We start from the raw sequence: 22,106 nt of genomic DNA on the forward strand, positions 1-22,106 counted from the left end.
CGTTATAACGGAATTTTAACTGTATATATATTATATATATATATACACACACACACACACACATATATACAGTGGAACCTAGGGTCACGACCGTAATTCGTTCCAAAACTCTGGTCGTAACCCGATTTGGTCGTGATCCGAAGTAATTTCCCCCATAGGATTGTATGTAAATACAATTAATCTGTTCCAGACCATACGAACTGTATGTAAATATATTTTCTTTAAAAGATTTTTAAGCACAAATATAGTTAAATATACCATAGAATGCACAGCGTAATAGTAAACTTAATGTAAAAACATTGAATAACACTGAGAAAACCTTGAACAACAGAGAAAACTCACACTGCAAGAATTCGCGCTATAGCGCTCCAAACCGCTCGCTAAAAACACTTTTTTTTTTTTTTTAATGAGTTTTAAGCACAGGGAAAAAAATTAACATTTGAAAAATCCGTAATTTAATAAACCACCAAGAAAAGTAGCATTGCAACAATGCATGTTATGAACCGATTGCTGTAAACAGAAGTGAAGTGGAGGTTAAAATCCAATAGAAAAAAGTCTTCATTAAATACAACGAGGTTAAAACAATGCTCGAATCAGTCTCTTTAAAAACAAGCCCAGCGCATTCTTTAACTGCCTTAGGCGGCCAGCCCCCTCTCTCTCTCGCTGCACAGGGAATGCACATGGAGAGACTGAACACGTGTGGAAATCATCGACGTGCACAAACCGAAAGGGAAACTGGCTTGTTCGTATACCAAATGTGTGGGCGTGAACAGATGCAAAAGTTTGGCAAACTTTTTGGTTGTAACCCGATTTGTACGTGTTCAGAGACGTTCGTAAACCGAGGTTCCATTGTATATTATATTATATTATATATATATATATACACACAGTAATCCCTCCTCCATCGCGGGGGTTGCATTCCAGAGCCACCCGCGAAATAGAAAATCCGCGAAGTAGAAACCATATGTTTATATGGTTATTTTTATATTGTCATGCTTGGGTCACAGATTTGCGCAGAAACACAGGAGGTTGTAGAGAGACAGGAACGTTATTCAAACACTGCAAACAAACATTTGTCTCTTTTTCAAAAGTTTAAACTGTGCTCCTTGACAAGACAGAGATGACAGTTCAGTCTCACAATTAAAAGAATGCAAACATATCTTCCTCTTCAAAGGAGCAAACAAATCAATAGGTCTGTTTGGCTTTTAAGTATACGAAGCACCGCGGCACAAAGCTGTTGAAGGCGGCAGCTCACACCCCCCCTCCGTCAGGAGCAGAGAGAGACAGATAAAAAAATCAATACGTGCCCTTCGTGCTTTTAAGTATGCGAAGCACCGTGCAGCATGTCACTTCACGAAGCAGCTGCACAGAAGGTAGCCAACGTGAAGATAATCTTTCAGCATTTTTAGACGAGCGTCCATATCGTCTAGGTGTGCGAACAGCCCCCCTGCTCAATCCCTACGTCAGGATCAGAAAAAGTCAGCGCAAGAGAGAGTGAGAGAGAGAGAAAAGTAAGTTGGGTAGCTTCTCAGCCATCTGCCAATAGCGTCCCTTGTATGAAATCAACCTGGGCAAACCAACTGAGGAAGCATGTACCAGAAATTAAAAGACCCATTGTCCGCAGAAATCCGCAAACCAGCAAAAAATCCACGATATATATTTAAATATGCTTACATATAAAATCCGCGATAAGAGTGAAGCCGCGAAAGGCGAAGCGCGATATAGCGAGGGATCACTGTATATATATATATACACACACACACATATACACACACACATACACAGTATATACACATGATTAAAGATGTATTGGAGTTTAGTTTTGTGTCACGATCAGACAGAGAAATAATTTGTATATACAGTAAGCATCAGTAGGCTTTGTGCCCTTAGAACCAAGTTATCCAAACTATTCTAACACATTTCAGTAATTAGTTACCGCTCTGATGTTGATCTTTTGGATCATAAAATAGGTCATTACAATAGCAGTTGACGAGAAGAATTCATAATTAATTGCAGAATTACAGTATTTGAGGGTTCCTCCACAGTGTCTCTTTCTCTTACACAATTTGGCTCAAAAAATAATCAGCACGTTGTCATCTCATAACAGACTTAAGTTTTGAGTTTGGTATTTTTCCATCCAGATGTTTTAGCTCTAGATTCTACTCAAGAAATTGTGACACACAAACACCCATCATCAAGATACAGTGGGGCAAAAAAAGTATTTAGTCAGCCACTAATTGTGCAAGTTCTCCCACTTAAAAAGATGAGAGAGGCCTGTAATTTTTCATCATAGGTATACCTCAACTATGAGAGACAAAATGAGAAAAAAAAATCCAGAAAATCACATTGTCTGATTTTTGAAGAATTTATTTGCATACCTGGGTGGTGTGTTTGGGATCATTGTCATGCTGAAAGACCCAGCCACGTTTCATCTTCAATGCCCTTGCTAATGGAAGGAGGTTTTCACTCAAAATCTGACGATACACGGCCCCATTCATTCTTTCCTTTACACAGATCAGTCGTCCTGGTCCCTTTGCAGAAAAACAGCCCCAAAGCATGATGTTTCCACCCCCATGCTTTACAGTAGGTATGGTGTTCTTTGGATGCAACTCAGCATTCTTTCTCCTCCAAACACGACGAGTACAGTTTTTACCAAAAAGTTCTATTTTGGTTTCATCTGACCATATGATATTCTCCCAATCCTCTTCTGGATCATCCAAATGCTCTCTAGCAAACTTCAGACGGGCCTGCACATGTACTGGCTTAAGCAGGGGGGACACGTCTGGCACTGCAGGATTTGAGTCCCTGGCGGCGTAGCGTGTTACTGATGGTAGCCTTTGTTACTTTGGTCCCAGCTCTCTGCAGGTCATTCACTAGGTCCCCCCGTGTGGTTCTGGGATTTTTGCTCACCGTTCTTGTGATCATTTTGACCCCACGGGGTGAGATCTTGCGTGGAGACCCAGATCGAGGGAGATTATCAGTGGTCTTGTATGTCTTCCATTTTCTAATAATTGCTCCCACAGTTGATTTCTTCACACCAAGCTGCTTACCAATTGCACATTCAGTCTTCCCAGCCTGGTGCAGGTCTAAAAATTTTGTTTCTGGTGTCCTTTGACAGCTCTTTGGTCTTGGCCATAGTGGAGTTTGGAGTGTGACTGTTTGAGGTTGTGGACAGGTGTCTTTTATATTGATAACGAGTTCAAACAGGTGCCATTAATACAGGTAACGAGTGGAGGATAGAGGAGCCTCTTACAGAAGAAGTTACAGGTCGGTGAGAGCCAGAAATCTTGCTTGTTTGTAGGTGACCAAATACTTTTTTTTACACCATAATTTGCAAATAAATTCTTTAAAATCAGACAATGTGATTTTCTGGATATTTTTTCTCATTTTGTCTCTCATAGTTGAGGTATACCTATGATGAAAATTACAAGCCTCTCTCATCTTTTTAAGTGGGAGAACTTGCACAATTGGTGGCTGACTAAATACTTTTTTGCCCCACTGTAGATGTTTTCGGTATCAGGGGACCCTAAAACATCGATGTCCATCGAAAAACAGTCTAAAGCTTTCGCTCCTCCCCCATAGACGATAGGTTATGAAGGAGAAGGGCGCAAAGCAAAAATAGTTCATCTATAACAAAACAAAAAAAATAAATGCATCCTCTATAACAAAAGTGTGCAAGGCTGTATGGCAAACCACAACAGACTGATGTCTAAGTACATTAAAGGTTCAGAGTTTATGCATTGCATAATATTAATGGCATTATTCAAATGTTGTTTTAAAAAGTTTCCTTTGAATTACCAGTTTGATTATAAATGTACTGGTTTGTGAATGTCATACTTCAAAAACATAAAAAAAAAGTTCAATAACAATAAAAACTATATTTGGGAGCAATTGAAAATTATATACATGAACATAACTTACTTTAGAATTACTGGAAAAGTACATTTAGTATAAGACAACACATATTGCACAGCTTCTGCCACTGTTGTGATGCTCCAATTTCACTCCTGCTGAAGGAGTTTGCCCTCATTAGAATGTCTAATTACACAATACGACTGGTCAGTGTCACTTAAAAGGACTGATCTCTGCATTGATGCTATGAATGATTTGTATTTCACATATTCAGTCTTTAACGAGATTACCGCTCCTATTATTCACACACAAGTGGAGCCTATTGAACCTGTGATGTTTGGGAATCCTAAGTAACATTTTCTAGTGTCAGTGATACGAGTCTGGATTTTTACAGAGATTCACTCACAACACTTCACATTTTATGCACTGAATGTAACCACAAGCATCTGTAAAAAACGCATTGTCATGAGCACCAGACCAGCCCCGACAATGTTTATAATGAGTGTTTCTATTTTACTGGCATATTCTCGATTGCAAAACATTTTGTATTTTTACTATTTCACTAGTGAAAAAGAGGAAAAAAAACCATCATGGACTATTATATAAAGATGTAAGGTCCATTTAATTATTGAGGTGTGCAATTGAATATATTCTTTATTATTTTACAATGTAGGTTCTAATGCTGTTATGACTTTTATCAAAAATGACAAGGGGATTGCTTACAATTCAATGTTTTGGCTGGAGGTTTATAAGTTCATTATTGTACACGAGGAAGGTGCACACCAGGGATGATGTACAAAGTCTTAAAGTTTGTTTTTCTTGTGCATTACTATAAACATCTTCGCACTACTTCAGTGTTAAAGGTTTACTGACTTAGAATTTGTGCAATTATAACTGACAATTTTAACATTATGGATCACCCCATTTTTAACCTTTTTTTTTTATTAGTATATATCTTTTCCTTTTGTCACTTTGGGAAGAATGACATAATTTAAATGTGATATATTATTAATTCTTGTTGTTTTTCTGTAAACAGTATATCTTTTGGTTTTATTACTTTGCAAGGAATACCAAATAAATGTAAAAGATAATTTAAGACAACAGCAAAATTAAATATGCTACAAAATCCTGTCACTGACAAAAACAGTTGGTAACAAATGACAATTTAAATTTCATTCATTCAAAATCATTTTCAATTATTAGTTTATATATTTTGCAAAACATATTTATGATTAAATGAGAATTCAGCAACTTTAGATATGAATAATTTGCTAAGAACAAGCATGTTGGTGACAGTTACACATCTGAACCACAAATGAGTCTGTTTATTTATCAGGTCTGCAGAGTGAAACAAAAGTTATTTCGATTAAAGTGTTTCTAAAAAGTTACCTTTTTCTTATAGAACATTCATGTTAACAAGCAGATAATTCATTTTGAAACTGACAGATTAAAACATGGAGTAATTACAAATTTTTACTGCTACCTCCTAGCTCATATGCAAAATAATTTCGCCACATGCAGGGTTCAAGCAAGTATAACAGTCAATACCCCCCTTCACATTTGACACTAAATCTATATTTTGTATCTGGATTGTACCCAGGTTACATTTACACCTGGCATAAAATGCATCTCCAGTGACTGCATATTGCCCTTGCAAAATTCATGAAAGCATACACTTCTACTGTTATTAACTGAGAAGAGAAAAGGCATTAATATTTACACTAACTAGGGGGCTTCGCCCCCCGCTTGCTTCGCTCTCCAACCCCCGTGTTTGGTTTTCCCGGATACACACTTTTAAGATTTTTTTTTTCTTTGAATTGTTGCTATTTCATTAGTTTCACTTTTATTTCAGAACTTCTGTAAAAATAATATTTGTAATCTTGCCAGTCCAAATATGCTGAATTTTTTTAATGAGGTCAGGATAGGTTTCTCTGTTTGGAATTTCAGCACAGACAAAACGATCTACATCATCAGCAGTTAATAATTTTTTTTTTACAAAGTAAAAAAGTAAGTAGAGTTCTGCATTAGACTCCTGTCTGTAAGGTCGTGCTATTTTCCGCTCACAGTTCCAAAAGTACATGGGGTTACCAAGGTGATACCCCAGCTTTTGTCTAGGTTTTTGTACAAGGGCTAGACTGAAGGTTTTTGACTCCTGGGGTGAATGTAGCTTTTTAAATAAGCAGACAGATAAATATATACATGAACAAAGTAACCAATAAATGCATGTGCGGTAAACTCCATTTTGAAATTCTCAAGATTCTTTATTTGTCACATGCATAGTTATACAGGACAACACGTGGTGAAATGCATCCTGATCTGCTTATCAAAAACTTTGCAATGTTAGAAGAATATCAGTTAAATTAACAAAAAGTCATAGATTGAAAGATAACAGTATAGTAGAACATAATAAATAAGTATAATTATGTGAATAAAGTAGAATTAAGTGGATAAGGTGCAATAGTGTAGTAATTATTGTGCAAAACCAAAGTTAGACTGGTGCATAGTTAAATGAGGCAGTTTGTTTTTTTGCGCTACTGCGATCCTTACTTTCTTTTTTTATATTTTCTAATTTTCCTACTTTCATATCTACTTTCTCAACATGTGTATAGCGCCGTTTTTTGTTTTTTTGAGCCTTTCTAATTTCACTGGTTTCATAGTCTCTAACCTGCTCAGCATGTGTTTAGCATCAACGTTTTTTAAACGTCTTTATGAAGTTCTTTGTCATTTTACTCAGTCTTTTAATTCTGAGCCGTACAGTACAATACACAGAACAGAATAAATCGTCAATAAATATAAAAATAAAAATTCTAGAAGTACGGAGTAGAATTTCACATTAGATGATATCACATAATATGATTTGGTTATGTTTTAAGTCCTGGAGACCTCATTCATCAAGCTGCCTCCCCCCATTTTGCCATTCCACATCTGAAACAGCACTAATCCGATGAAAGGACCCCTCATTCCCACGTTCCCATTCATCAGGGATGACTTTACCTTAGGCAGGCAATCTACAATTTAAAGAGATTGTTATTTTCTTGTGAATTGTTACATATGCATTATTTTCACTTTTACTTTAAAAACTTTTGTAAAAACAATACTTGTCCTTTATTTTCGGCCACGTGCCTGGTTGCATCTCTTTCTTTCCAGACTTATAATACTGCTCGTGTTGTGAAGGGTGTTGCGGCTGTACGTACGCTAAGGACACGCCTTTGGATCATTTGCTGTCTTTTTTGCTGCTTGCTAGCTGCCTCTTCTGCCTGTCGCATGTCGTTGTTTTAAGAGCTCCAAGCACATGATGCTTGCCTGCCAAAAGCAATCCAACAACTGCTAGCTTAGAGGTCTGTTGACTTGTTTTAAATGACGGCTTACTGCCTGGTCTCGCGTGACGTTGTTAAAGCAATACCTGTCTTTTATTACTGGCCCGGCGTGTTTGAATTCTTTCTTGCAGGATGTATAACGCTGCTCGCGTTCGGGGGGTGGGGGGGGTGTTATAGCTGCTGTCGCGCTGCCCTTCGATCTCTTTAAAGCCTGTACAGCCCTGTCCTTTTTGCTATGGCCCTGGACAATCTCTTGGCACCAAGTCTCATGTTTACGGTCCCTGCCAGACACACTGTGGCAAGTCTCCTTGGTCTTGCGGGTCCTTTTAAATGTCTTTCGAGATTATCACGTATCGTAGCCTTGCATTTGCTTTCCATTCCAGGATTTCCTTCCATATATAGAGAGATATGTTGGTGCTACACATTTCTGACCATGCTTGAATGTGGTTTGATCACAAGTGAACTTGCACCTGATTTCTAATACAGCCAACGGCTATGCAACTGGCACAGAATTTGATACAGAAGGAGCATGTTCATTCCATTGTAAAGGGGGTCACTGAGTCAGTGTCATTCATAAATGGAACCAGATGAATGGGCTCATGATATGCTTAAACAAATGTTTATAATCCCAAAGAAACTGCAATCTTTATCTTTTATGAGCTTAAACAGAATAGAATTCTTGCCCATAATTCTTTGATTAATGTTACAAATTTCATAAAATTCTTTTACAACCATGGTTAAACCTTGCAATGGCTTTATTCATGTAATTTTCCCACTGCGAGTAAATGCCTCTGGAAACTTTTGAGATATTTAAATGGCTTTGCCAGACTTACACAGGTACCTATTAAAATCACCGGAGTATGCGATACCTACTTTCTACAATCAGTGTATGAAGAAGCCAGCTCCAGGCAACCCTGAAAAATCATTTCAAACTTCCCACTGGGATAAGAAATGATCTTAAAATGAAAACCCCCAAAGGAACCGTTATGCTATTTAACAAGGACATGACAAAAAAAAGCATATGAGTAAAGAATATCCGATTTTATTCTAAGTGAAAAACACAAAATTACAAAACAGTTAAAAGCAATCCTTCTCCCCCATCCCACCAAACAATTTTCAGTTTTATTCTAATAGACACAAATACGTGAAAAAGAGGAAACACAAAATTGCATCGATTCAAAAATACCTACATTCAAAATTCATTTATTTAAAAACAGTATTGGGGTCACACTGTAACCACTATCTGACAATAAAAATGTCAGGGTCACAGAAAAATTAAAATGTTTTAGCATGTCTGTATTACTTACATGCACAGTGTAATAATAAAATATATGGAAATGCATTGCCAAGGCCCCTCTATGTCAAACATACAAGATTTTTACCAAAAGTATCAAGAGAGTGAGTAGAATCTGTGCAAATTGACCTCCTTCAAAGATTGCCTCTCATTTCAATCACATGCACAAAAACCCAAAGACAATAGTAAAGAATTTCACAGGCTCAGTTTACTACAATGAACAGAACAACAAAGTACAGAGTAACTGGGATTGTGGAAGAGTACAGAGTAATGGGGTTGTGAAAGAAAGGTGAAAAAAGAGAGTGCAGGCAGGGTGGAATGGGTGGAGAAGAGTGTCAGGAGTGATTTGTGACAGACGGGTATCAGCAAGAGTGAAAGAGAAGGTCTACAGGATGGTAGTGAGACCAGATATGTTATATGGGTTGGAGACGGTGGCACAGACCAAAAAACAGGAGATAGAGCTGAAGGTGGCAGAATAAAAGATAGTAAGATTTGCATTGGGTGTGACAAGGTTTGATAGGATTAGGAACGAGTTCATTAGAAGGTCAGCTCAGGCTGGACGGTTTGGAAACAATGTTAGAGACAGGCGAGATTGCGTTGGTTTGGACATGTGCAGAGGAGAGATGCTGGGTATAATGAGAAAAAGGATGCAAGAGGAAAAGAGGAAGGCCTAAGAGAAGATTTATGGATGTGGTAAGAGAGGACATGCAGGTGATGGGTGTGACAGAGCAAGATGTAGAGGATAGGAAGAAACGGAAAAAGATGATCCACTGTGGCAACCCCTAACGGGAGCAGCCGAAAGAAGAAGGAGTTTACTACAAAGAAGTCAACAATTCTAAAAGAGGACATCTACCTAGCATAGGAATGTGCATGCTAAGAAACTATAAAGCTACAGGCACACATGAAGTAGTTAAGACCATTTGGTGCAGGGTGTGTACTTGAAAGTTTATACTCTGGATGCACACAGTTTTATTAGGAAAGTGTTCGCCAAATGCACTAAAAAAAATTCATTTCCAGATTTTCCTCAAATGTATGACAAAAAAAAAATTTGATAAGAAAATGGGGGTTTGATAGCGTTGAAGCCTGACACTACCTGCGTCAAGTTTAAGTGTACCTCTTGTGACACCAAAGGATTTTCTCTGGTTTTCACCTTTATCACAAAGTCATTTGTTCTACATTCATTTTTTCTTCTGAGCTGTCCCCATGCATGAGTGAGTGTGGGTCCTATGATGGACCTCTGGCCCCATCCAGGGTTGGTTCCAACTTGAATTAAATGCTGTCAGGGTGAACTCTGTCCTTCCGTGTCCCTGAACAGAATTAACAGCAGTATGAAAGTTGCTTTGTACAATTAAAATAGACAACAACTAACCAATTATCAAAACTACTGGAAATTCCTAGGAACCTCATGTACAGTATAAATGAAAAAGAAACACTTTTTTAATTTTACAGAAAAAAAAATGAACATATTTAAATATAGAGGAGCAACCCATGACACTTTACCACATAAAGCAGATGGGTGGGTAAACTGAATTGTTTGATATGTCCATATCAGGTATATACATTGAAAATTTCTTAATGTAATTTTTTAAAACATACAAAAAGGCAGCATGTCATTCTTGTATTTGATGTTTTATTCTTTTACTTGTAGCACATATTGTTACTGATGCAATATGAAAGGTTCAAAACAAAGAATAGCAGATTTTTTTGTACTTGATCTTCAATGAAATGCACTTTGCATTTATACAGTCAAACTGAGGTAAATCAAAAATAACAGAATAAGCTACACAAATAAAATGCATTTGTACATACGCAAGCCGCTTTTACCAAAGAGGCTTGTTCCCAATATAACAATGAAATTTCCATTAAGGTGGAGGCACACAGTCTCAATCCTGCTGGGCCACACTGTCAACAGGTTTTTGTGGCAAACAGTCCCTTAATTAGCAGCCAATTTCCACATTAAACTAAATTATAACTTTAATTAGACTACCCACTTTCCTGGATCTGTACCCAAGTCCTCAACCACAAAATGAATATGCAGTGTATAGTTTACACACATGTGCATTAAGTGCTGTACTTTCCAGTAAAGCAAACTGCACTTGTAAACTAGACAGCTTATTTAACTAATATTATTAATTAAACAAATCATTTAACGAATATTGATATATAGTTAATCCTTTTACCTTGGAGCTGGTTTTTACCTTGCATTAAATGATGTGAGGACGAGGTCTGTCCCTCTGGGACCAAGAATTGGATTAACAGAGGGTACAAAAGTTATGTATTACGCTCTTCTGAAAACACTTTTTAAATTATAGAAGTGCAGAGAGGAACAGCTTACCCCTAGCCACACTGGGCACAAAGTAAGAACACATGCAAGTGCCATTTGTAGAATTAGCAAGTAACCTCATATGCATGGTTTGGGATATAAAGATAAAACTGGAGCACTAGGAAATTTAAAAATGTGAAAACACAAGGAAAATAGTGTAAAGTAAACAGAGACACAACTAGGCTGGAAAAAAAGAGTCCAGGTGTCCAGGGTGGTAAAGCACCAATGGTGAATATTTAAAAGTGAATAATTCACTAAGAACAAGCACAGTAGTGACAGCTACACATCCGCAACAAAAACTGGTCTACCTACTCATCTGGTCTGCAGAATGAAACAACTTTTTCGAAACACTTTAATCAAAATTTACCCAATTTGCAATGAACACTATGTTTATGTTTTTGCAATAAAACCCTACAGCCAGTCTTCCAAGACTAAGATGGACAAACATTTTTCTGTCCCAGTCACAGGGAATGCTAGCCTTCCATTCTCAATGTGAGCCAATTTGGAATGAAACTGAAACTATGGTTTCAGACTGAAGGACATTTAAAAACTATCATTAACTCACTTTATATTTGATCTTCTAGGTGAAGGTTGCACTGGCAGCACAGTAAGCTAGACAAACTAGGTCATACTATCCTCGACAACAGTCTTAAGCTCCTCCTACTTGAGTTCCAAGCCTACCAATCCCTACTGTGTCCAGAGTTTTCTCCCAGTGACATGTGCCTGGTTTAAACCCATGTAGGAAATGCCCAGGGAGCATCCTAATTTATCCCAGAAATGTCCTTGTTCGTTCCTCTTGAAGGAGTAGTTCTACTAGACTATCTCATATTCCTGATCTATTCCTCCTATCAGAGAATACAGTGATCCCTCGCTATATCGCGCTTCGCCTTTCGCGGCTTCACTCCATCGTGGATTTTATATGTAAGCATATTTAAATATATATCGCGGATTTTTTGCTGGTTCGCGGATTTCTGTGGACAATGGGTCTTTTAATTTCTGGTACATGCTTCCTCAGTTGGTTTGCCCAGTTGATTTCATACAAGGGACGCTATTGGCAGATGGCTGAGAAGCTAGATTGCTTACTCTTTGCTTACTCTTCTCTCTCTCTTGCGCTGACTTTCTCTGATCAAAGACACATGATATTCTATATGGTGTTCCACAAGGCTCTATCCTGGGTCCACTGCTCTTCTCAATCTACATGCTTCCATTAGGTCAGATTATCTCAGGGCACAACGTGAGCTACCACAGCTATGCTGATGACACACAGCTGTATTTATCAATAGCACATGATGACCCCAAATCTCTTGATTCGCTAACACAATGTCTAACTTGTATCTCAGAATGGATGAATAGTAACTTTCTCAAATTAAATAAAGAAAAAACCGAAATCTTAGTGATTGGCAATAATGGATACAATGAGGCTATTAGAAATAAACTGGATGCATTAGGATTAAAAGTCAAAACGGAGGTAAAAAGCTTAGGGGTAACCGTTGATTGTAATCTGAATTTTAAATCGCATATTAATCAGATCACTAGGACAGCATTTTTTCACCTAAGAAACATAGCAAAAGTTAGACCTCTTATATCATCGAAAGATGCAGAGAAATTAGTTCATGCGTTTGTTTTCAGTCGGCTAGATTACTGTAACGCACTCCTCTCAGGACTACCCAAAAAAGACATCAATCGTTTGCAACTAGTGCAGAATGCAGCTGCTAGAATCCTTACCAGGAAAAGAAAATCCGAACACATTTCTCCAGTTTTGATGTCACTACACTGGTTACCTGTGTCATTCAGAATTGACTTTAAAATTCTGCTTATGGTTTATAAAGCTTTAAATAATCTCGCCCCGGCTTATATATCGGAATGTCTGACACCTTATATTCCAAATCGTAACCTCAGATCCTCAACTGAGTGTCTACTTAGAATTCCAAGAGCAAAACTTAAAAGAAGTGGTGAGGCGGCCTTCTGCTGTTATGCACCTAAAATCTGGAATAGCCTGCCAGTAGGAATTCGCCAGGCTAATACAGTGGAGCACTTTAAAAAACTACTGAAAACACATTATTTTAACATGGCCTTCTCATAACTTCACTGTAATTTAATCCTGATACTCTGTATATCCAATTCATTATAATAACTATTCATTCAAAATCTGTACTAACCCCTACTCTCTCTTCTGTTTCCTTTTCCGGTGTCACCATCTACCCAAAGCACCATGATGTTCCAACAATGATGGATGGATTAAAAGCCAGAAGTCTGTATGACCATCAGCATCAAGTGACCCCGTGAAAAACCCGAACTACAAAGAGGACTATTTCATTTATGTTAGGTAGAATGCCCAAAGGGGACTGGGCGGTCTCGTGGCCTGGAACCCCTACAGATTTTATTTTTTTCTCCAGCCTTCTGGAGTTTTTTTTTTGTTTTTTCTGTCCACCCTGGCCATCGGACCTTACTCCTTTCTATGTTAATTAATGTTGTCTTATTTTAAATTTCTTATTTTGTCTTTTATTTTTCTTCTCTTCATTATGTAAAGCACTTTGAGCTACTTTTTGTATGAAAATGTGCTATATAAATAAATGTTGTTGTTGTTGCTGTTGTATGGGGATTGAGCAGGGGGGCTGTTCGCACACCTAGACGATACGGACGCTCGTCTAAAAATGCTGAAAGATTATCTTCACGTTGCTATCTTTTGTGCAGCTGCTTCCTGAAACGACATGCTGCACGGTGCTTCGCATACTTAAAAGCTCGAAGGGCACGTATTGATTTTTGACTGAAAAACAAACTCACTCTCTCTCTCTCTCTCTCTCTATCTCTCTCTCCCCCTGCTCCTGACGGAGGGGGTGTGAGCTGCCGCCTTCAACAGCTTTGTGCCGCGGTGCTTCGCATACTTAAAAGCCAAACAGCCCTATTGATTTGTTTGCTAGAGATTGTTTTCTCTATCTATGTGACATTCTGTGCTCCTGACACGCACTCCTTTGAAGAGGAAGATATGTTTGCATTCTTTTAATTGTGAGACAGAACTGTCATCTCTGTCTTGTCATGGAGCACAGTTTAAACTTTTGAAAAAGAGACAAATGTTTGTTTGCAGTGTTTGAATAACGTTCCTGTCTCTCTACAACCTCCTGTGTTTCTGCGCAAATCTGTGACCCAAGCATGACAATATAAAAATAACCATATAAACATATGGTTTCTACTTCGCGGATTTTCTTATTTCGCGGGGGGGTCTGGAACGCAACCCCCGCGATGGAGGAGGGATTACTGTATTATCTCAAGTAGCTCTGCATAGTTATTTCATGTTGGCTGTTTGTACTCACACTCTCATTCTTTCAGACACTATGCAGAGCTCACTACCATAGCAGCGAATACAGACTTAGCTAGTTTCTGGGTGACACATATACTCGGGTCAGACTCAGTCAGAAAAACCCACCATGTAGATTCACTAACAACAAAGTGAAGGGTGGGGGTCAGGAGAGGTTCCAGTTGGATGACAAGCATGGGTGGGAGAGATCCAACCATATCTGACCTCTGCAACATAAACTTGGTCTTCAGATACAGAAAATATGAAAAAAATTTGTATTCTGTCAAATACTACTGTTCATCTTTTAGAAAAAGAAACTAAAACGACAAACAAAAAGGATGCGTCAATTTGATCACTGAGAAACAACATATCTTGTCTATGCTCATGTTATTCCAAATGAAGCATGAGGGAGCAAAAAAAATGATTCTCTTAATCAGTGGTGGGCAGCGATGGTGCTGGAGAGCCCCAGTGCCTGTAGGTCTCTGTCCCACCCAAATTGCTTAATGAGAAGTTAACTATTGCTGAAAGTGCCATTTTCTGCTTCATTTTAGTTGTCTTGCCAATTAAAATTTCCCCACCCTTAAGTGCTTATTTTGGTCTTAAACAGCAGCATTCACCGTTTTTAATGTCTCCTTTTTAGCAATAAGATGAAGATGACAAAGGAACCAGAAGCTCTCCGTCTAGCTTGTTTCCATTTCCACCTGTGTGTTTTCTTAGTGAACTGTCTGGTTTAATAAAATATTAGGAAGGAAACTGAAGAGAAGAACATGAAGGACTGAAAATCACTCATCTGTTTTGGCTTCAACTCATCTTTAAACAGGAAAAAATCTATGATATAAGAATGACCCGATTGAAGAGTTAAAACACAAAGAAGCAACAAAATTAAATAAGATCTGTTATTGTAAAGTATTGTTTTCTAATTAAGAAAGTGGGTTGGAACAAAAACTTGCAGCTACTGTGGCTTTCCAGGACTAACTTGTTCAACCCTGCTCTAAATAACCAGGCTCAAAAAATAAAACTCATTCAGCACGGAACACCAATGCAATCGCAAATGTATATGCACAAGTCTGTATAACTAGGATAATCAGTTACCACTAAAACAATTATGGGGCTGCACAACAAGCCAGACTAATGACAGGAAATCCCAAGTGAACGCTGAAAAGACGAGCAAATTCTAAACAGAAGGCATATGGATACAGATGTGATCCAGAAATATCATTTGCTTCACTTCCCAAGTATAGGAAGGAGGACATAAAGTACTCTTGGAATTAAAGAATCATGGACTGAAATGTTAAAGTCATGACCCACTTTACTACACATGAACTAAACAAATAAAAAGCAGGCAATTGATCAGCCACAATGTAAATTTATTTACATATGAGGACATAGTTAGACATGCGGATAATGGGACAGGATAGCAGAAGATGGTACAAAATAATAGCTGAGGAACCACTGGTGTATACGTTGCATGTCAGTGCCAAACATTTTTGTTTAAGGTCTTTTCTGCTTTGCACAATTTATTTCGGGAACAGCAAAGTGATATTCATTAGGATATAAATCTTTGGGGTGGAGCACTGGCGGTGACACTGTAAGTCAATGGCAAGCACTAAATCTAAGATCTCGTCACCAGAATTCACTGCTACTAACAACTCGTTCATTATATATATATATATATATATACACACTGTATATTTTTAAGTAATATCTTCAAATTCTCAAAGTTTTTTCCCTCCTGGAAGCAAATATTTCTATCTAGTTAATTGCACAATTTTGCTGACATACAATTTATTAGGTCTGTCTGTTGATTAACACATACAGTACAGGGTACTCCAAATAGCCAATCAGTTAGCTGCAACTCAATATATACTCATGCAAACATGGTCAGGAGGTTTAGTTATTGTTCAACCAAACTTTAGAATGAGCAAGATGTCAGATTCACTTAAACTCAAACTATGTTCTCCTTATTGTTGCTGCCAGATGTGGTGCATCCAGCATCTCAGAAACTGCTGCATTCTTCCATTTTTCACACACTAGTCTGTACAGTCTAAACAAAAAACATTCAGTGAGCAGAGGTTCTGTGGTAAAAACAACTTGAAGTGAGCAAGGTCAGGGAGTATGGCCTGACTTATAGGTAAAAGATGTCCCACAAATGCTCAGGTAACAAGACTTCACAAACAGTGATGTACAGAAGGGCATCTCTATGTGGATGATATGATGGATTCTGAAGCAGACTGCTGCAGCTGCAGTGGACCACCGAGTCCGTGTTCCACTCCTGCCAGCTAAGAAAAGGGTGATAATAGAAAAGTGGGCACAAGACCACCAAACCTGCACAATTTGAGATTAGATGAAATGTTGCCTGGTCAAAATAATCTAAAGTTCTGGTGTGACAAGCAGATGGAGGGTCTGAACTTTGCATAAATTGTGTGAATTCACTGATCCACCCAGTGTCGTATTAATAGTACAGGCTGATGTTAGTAGTGTAATGGAGAGGGCCGTGTCTTCTTGGCACTCATTAGACAAATGATAATTTGAACTCCTCAGCAAACCTATATATTTTTGCTGACCAAATGTGTCTCTTTACAGCCACAGTCTAACCTTTTCAAATACTTACTTCCAGTACTATTTCGAAAACACACCCATAACCTTCAAGCCAAGTTCACATACACAACCATGACCTGAAGTCATGCCAACGGCCAGTATAGTCACCAAATTTCAATGAAATTGAGCACCTTGGAGATTAGTTACATAAAAAGTTTGCAGCATGAAAGTGTGGGTGCAAAACCTACAAGAACTGCATTATTATATCAAGTCACGTGGAAAAAAAATACTAAGGAAGATCTTAAAATGAGTGTCTGCTTACAATTCCAAAAGCTAAACTTAAAAAGTGGTGAGGAGGCCTTCTGATGTTATGCACCTAAAATCTAGCTTACCGATAGAAATTTGCAAGGCTAATACAGTGGAGCATTTTAAAAAAACTGCTAAGAACACATTATTGTAACATGGCTTTCTCATAGCTTCATTTTAGTGTGACCCTGATATTCTGTATATGCATTTAATTACAGTATCATTATCATTCCTGGTGGCTCTATAATCCATACTAACCCCTACTTTCTCTGCTGTTCTTTTTCCGGTTTTCTGTGTTGTTGTGATCTGCACCACCACCACCTGATCAAAGCACCGTGCAGTCTCTACATTGATGGATTGAAGGCCAGAGGTCCACATAACCATCATCATCATCAAGTTCTTCCATGTGAAGCCTGAAAACCATGAGGACTGATTGAGATCATGTTATGTTAGGTAGAATGCCTAGAGGGGGCTGGGTGGTCTCATGGTCTGAGACCCCTGCAGATTTTATTTTTTTTTTTTCTCCAGCCTTCTGGAGTTGTTTTTTTTTTTTTTTTGTTTTCTCTGTCCTCCCTGGCCATCGGACCTTACTTTTATTCTATGTTAATTAGTATTGCCCAATTTTATTTTTATATTTTGTCTTTTTTCTCTTTCTATATCCAGTAAAGCGCTTTGAGCTATTTAAATATTGTTGTTGTTGTTTAGGGCCCCTTGTTGAATCCGTGCCTCCAAGAATTTAGGACGGTTCTGGAGCTGAAAGGGAGTGATATGTGGCACTCAACAGGTAAACCTAATCCAGAGACCACGGAGATTACACAGCTCTTGCAGAAAGTCACTCATGTCTATAACGTGATTTGTTACTCAGCTGACAGGTGGTGTGACCTTGTGATTAAGTTTGTGGACTGAAATCCACAAGGCTAAAGATTCAAATCCCACTTCTGTCACACTCTGTAATTGTGGCATGAGTCATTTATCCTGCCTGAGCTTCAACTTTGTGCAAAAACAGTTTTTGCTGTACCTGCAAATTACTTTATGATGGTGTCTGCCATGAGCTATGCTATATATAAAAGTCAGTCTTGTTTGCATTTTTCCCCAAATTCCACTACAGTCTGCAAGATGACTTAGCAAACTAAAAAACTCTGTGATGTAACCAGCTAATTTGTGTTTACTAATGATTTGGGCAGATTCTTCCTGAACGTTGAGCTCAAAAAGACTGCACACCTCCGTGGCTCTGAATGAGGTACTGAAAAGCGCCCACTCTGTCCCTTCCAGTAATGGCATTAAGGTCTGAACGGGTTAACTGCCACTCGCAAATCCCTGTCCACAATATTCTCCAAATATATTTTAATTTTATAAAAATAAAATGTAATGAACCACAGCTGGGAAGGGTTAATAACCACTCGCATCCAAGTCCCGCACCTTTTATCCTCTTTGCGATTCCATTGATGACCTACAGCTGCAAAAAGGCTGATGACCCCTTACACTCCGTTCCTCCCCCAATCCCCACACTTCTTGTCCCCTCTGCATGTTCAATAATGACCTCTGGCTGCAAAGGGGTTAACTTCTACCAACACAACCCCCTCAATCCTTTTGGGCATCCAGCGCTGACCTGTAGCAGCTAAGAGGTTAATGATCGCGCACAAGTCCTGTCTCTCCCCTGTGCCCACACCTCATTCCTAATACACTTAATTCTACTAACGAAGGGTAACACTAATGCAACTCCGCCTTCCACCAACCTTGCACTCTTTATCTCCTTCGGACATTTAATAGCCACCTTCGGCTTCAAAAGAGTTAATGGTCACTACAACAATCCTCCCTTTCACAGCACCAGGCAACCCGCAATTCCTTTGGACAGTCACTGTTTGCTCACGGCAATGAATGGGTTAATGACCGTTCTCACTCAACATCCCCCATCGCCGTACCCCTCGTTTTCGATACACATGAAAGGATACGCTCCGGGCTCGAAAGGGTTAATAAGCATTCCCACCGCCGCCACCCCCTCATCCTCTCCCCCCAATCCGCGTACCCCTTATTTTCTTGGTATTGCCAATACACGCTCCCCATTCCTCACTCAGCAGCCCTCAAATCGTCCCGCAGCCACCAAATCTCGTCTCCGCTTCCCTTCCTAGCCGTATACGTGGAGCCTCAGGTCGGCGGTGACCGGCCGGCGCTCCGCAAAAAACTTCAGGACACTTGTAGCTCCAGCCCGCCTCCATTTTTCCTTTTAAACTCTCCTGTTCTGCGTGAAAAAAGACGAAGTCACAAAACTCACCATTCCAGCAACCGACGTAGACATCTTTCTGGTGGAACCACCGTCACCTCGTGGAGTCCACTAAACGTTTCACTCCTGCAGAGTCTTAAAAAAAGTCTCCCACTCCTGACGAGCGACAGCCCCCCGCGCTTGCAGCCATGTTCCAGCGCAGCAGAAAGCCGAGGCGAGGCGGGCTGAGCTTTTCGACACGAAGCAGGCGGAGAAAGCCGAACTCCAATTATGACGGAAATACCCGAGTGAGTCGGAAAATGCCGATCATCTTCACTGACGGAAATAAACGAAACTACCAGGGCAAATTGCAGGAATGAGACTGACCTATAAAGGCCCAATCAAACGGATGTAGATTGGGAGCTGCATAAACTGTGGAGGGTCTACAACATTTCAGCTAGTCGGTTCTATTAGAAGGACCAGAGGCATTTGACTTTACATTTATTAATTACACCAGATTACAGACATTAAGAATCAAAAGACAATTATGAAAATCAGTGAATATTTTGTTAATGCAACGTTTATTAACACAACATGTAACATTTTTACATTTGTATTCTGTAGAACTATTATGGTTCTTATTCTAGCATTAACATATCAATATATTTACACTTAAATGTACCCTCTGCTTATCAGAGCTTATATGACCTGCTTGTGCTTAGTTTTACTCCTTACATTTTCATTTTGTTTGTTACATCAGTTGTATTCTGCAGTGTTTACGGTTTCTTACAAACAGACTCATCTACATTCAACACTCTTGCCCTTCTTGACTCAATACTCCGTATACCTCAATCGCTCATCTGCCATAGTAGACCCAAGATAGATCTTCATCCAGTTTAGTGTTGAAAAACTCCATTCACAAGAAGCAGAGCTGACTGGGATTGAAACTGCTGTTTTGCAGAGCCGGAAGAGCTCCAAAGAAACTTCTTCATGAGGCTCAATAAATGATGTCTGCTCCACAATACAAGAGGGGTTCTGCATGGGATCCTGAGTTTTCTTTTATAAAAGTCACCTGAACTGATGTATTTCATGCTACGGGTTAGGGTTAGCATATATTTTCTAGCATACAAAAACAGAGCTCTTTGGGAAATACATCACTTTTAGGGTCTAAGCTTTGGAAGCCTTTCATTATGTCACAGGTTTTACTACAGAATTATCTACTAAGGTCAGCGAGCATCTGATCTAAGACAGGGATAAAAATGGCAACCGGAAAGCTATCATTGTCTAGCAGGGAATCTGTTCATTTCTGACCTACAATAGTGAGTGCAGTATACTTTCCACTAATGGGAGAGCTTAGCCTTTTTTGTCTTTTTATAGCTGGCTCTACTATGATATTACTTTGCTCAGCCACTTTCAATACTTCTGTCCACAAGATATCAATAATGACTCATCCATGTAATCATTCAAACTCTAAATGAAGGCCTCAGCTAAACCAACAGCTTTTGAAAGGTCAAGCGATGGAGATTGTTAGCAGTTTGGCAAGAACTCTGGTAGCTCCAAAAAAGTACAATATAACAAGACAAAATCTTAACAGTGCAGCCAGACTTCGCCCCTCAACTGGTCTATGCCTATGTTTTGCTCAGTATATCTCTTGCAAGATTTGTTTAATGGCAGGCAGTCTATTCATAATATTACGCAGAGCCATATACCAGCATGCCCAGCAAGTGTGGCTTAGTCTCAGGGGGCTCTCTCTCCCTGTACACTGAACCATTTCTGATACACATAATGCACACAGTCTTTCTATCAAGGAGGAGAACTGTTTAGCCTCAAGGAAAATTTTGACTGCATCCACTAAAAGTATATTTAGAAAAAATTAAAAATGTAAATATTTACAATTTAAATTTCAATTAAAATTTAAATATTTCGTATTTATTTACTAAAGCTATATTTAGACAATGTGCTCTGTAATGGACATAAAGTACAAGCTTGGACTCCTGTATGTGAGACACCATCGTGTGCTTGGGTGACCGAGTTGTCTCTGTATTCAAGACCATAATGTTCTAGTATGTATACAATTGTGTCAGGTGCATCCAGTTGCTCAGCTGATCCAAAGTGGAGAAAACGCTCATGAAAAGCCCCACTGAAGTAGTACCAGAGAGGTCTTCTTTTTAATTAACTTCTTTTGATCAACAGCCAGGATGCTAAAGACCTCACTCTCTTTCACTTCTTCAGTTATTTTTCTTCCGACCATGTCTGCCAAACAACTCAGCCCCTCTTTCTGAAGTACTTTGCAATATGAGTAGAAGTCAACCTCTTTTTCACAGATTTGTCATGCTTAGCAATTGTTTCTAATTGTTAACTGTTGACTCGTCGTGTCCTCTTTGTGCAATGTTTCGGGTGGATGTAAGTAATAGTACCTAGCTTAATGTCTTAATATAGTCCCAATTTTCTTTAATCTGTGTGTTGTGTTCGTGAAGGCATTCACCAGTTTTTCACAGCTACCTGATAGTGTCTCCATGCAATCACTGCTGTTCAGACTTTGCATGGATTGCAAACCCACCTTTGTAAGTCACTTTTTTCCAGTTAAATCCTAATGGTTAGTCAAGTACACGCTTGGAGCTTTTGGGAGGACTAAAGTGTCTGCAGGTGTAACAATATGTAGAGTCCTATTTTAAAAAAAATTTCTTCAAGTGAATACTGTACCAGACAGCCTTGAACCTTCTCCTCCTGTCTCCTAGTGGAGTCTTTGGGTATAATTTTAAAACTGGCTGCACTGGTGGATCATTTCCACATTTGTCATAATCTGCAGATATCAGCAAACATTAAGAAACACATCTACACATTACGACAGAGTGTAGCAGAACATCTCACATATCATCACAAACCTGATGGAGCAGTGCTGGTGGAAACACATGGCTCCTCTGTCTGGGTCTCAGACTCAGCTTCACTCTTAAGATGTTCACTGGTCTCTCTCTGTTCTC

General features: G+C 38.9%; 1 protein-coding gene across 1 annotated transcript in view; it reads right to left on the minus strand.

The window, feature by feature from the left end:
* Positions 1 to 19,384, minus strand: part of pik3r2 (phosphoinositide-3-kinase, regulatory subunit 2 (beta)) — a 94,084-nt gene extending 74,700 nt beyond the window's left edge. Inside the window, exon 1 of the mRNA XM_028816178.2 lies at positions 19,198 to 19,384. The gene's annotated coding sequence lies outside the window, so the exon portion shown is untranslated. The remainder of the gene's footprint in view (positions 1 to 19,197) is intronic.
* Between the last annotated feature and the right edge of the window lie 2,722 nt (positions 19,385 to 22,106).

Source organism: Erpetoichthys calabaricus, chromosome 12 (genome assembly GCF_900747795.2).
Source record: "Erpetoichthys calabaricus chromosome 12, fErpCal1.3, whole genome shotgun sequence".
NCBI lineage: Eukaryota > Metazoa > Chordata > Cladistia > Polypteriformes > Polypteridae > Erpetoichthys > Erpetoichthys calabaricus.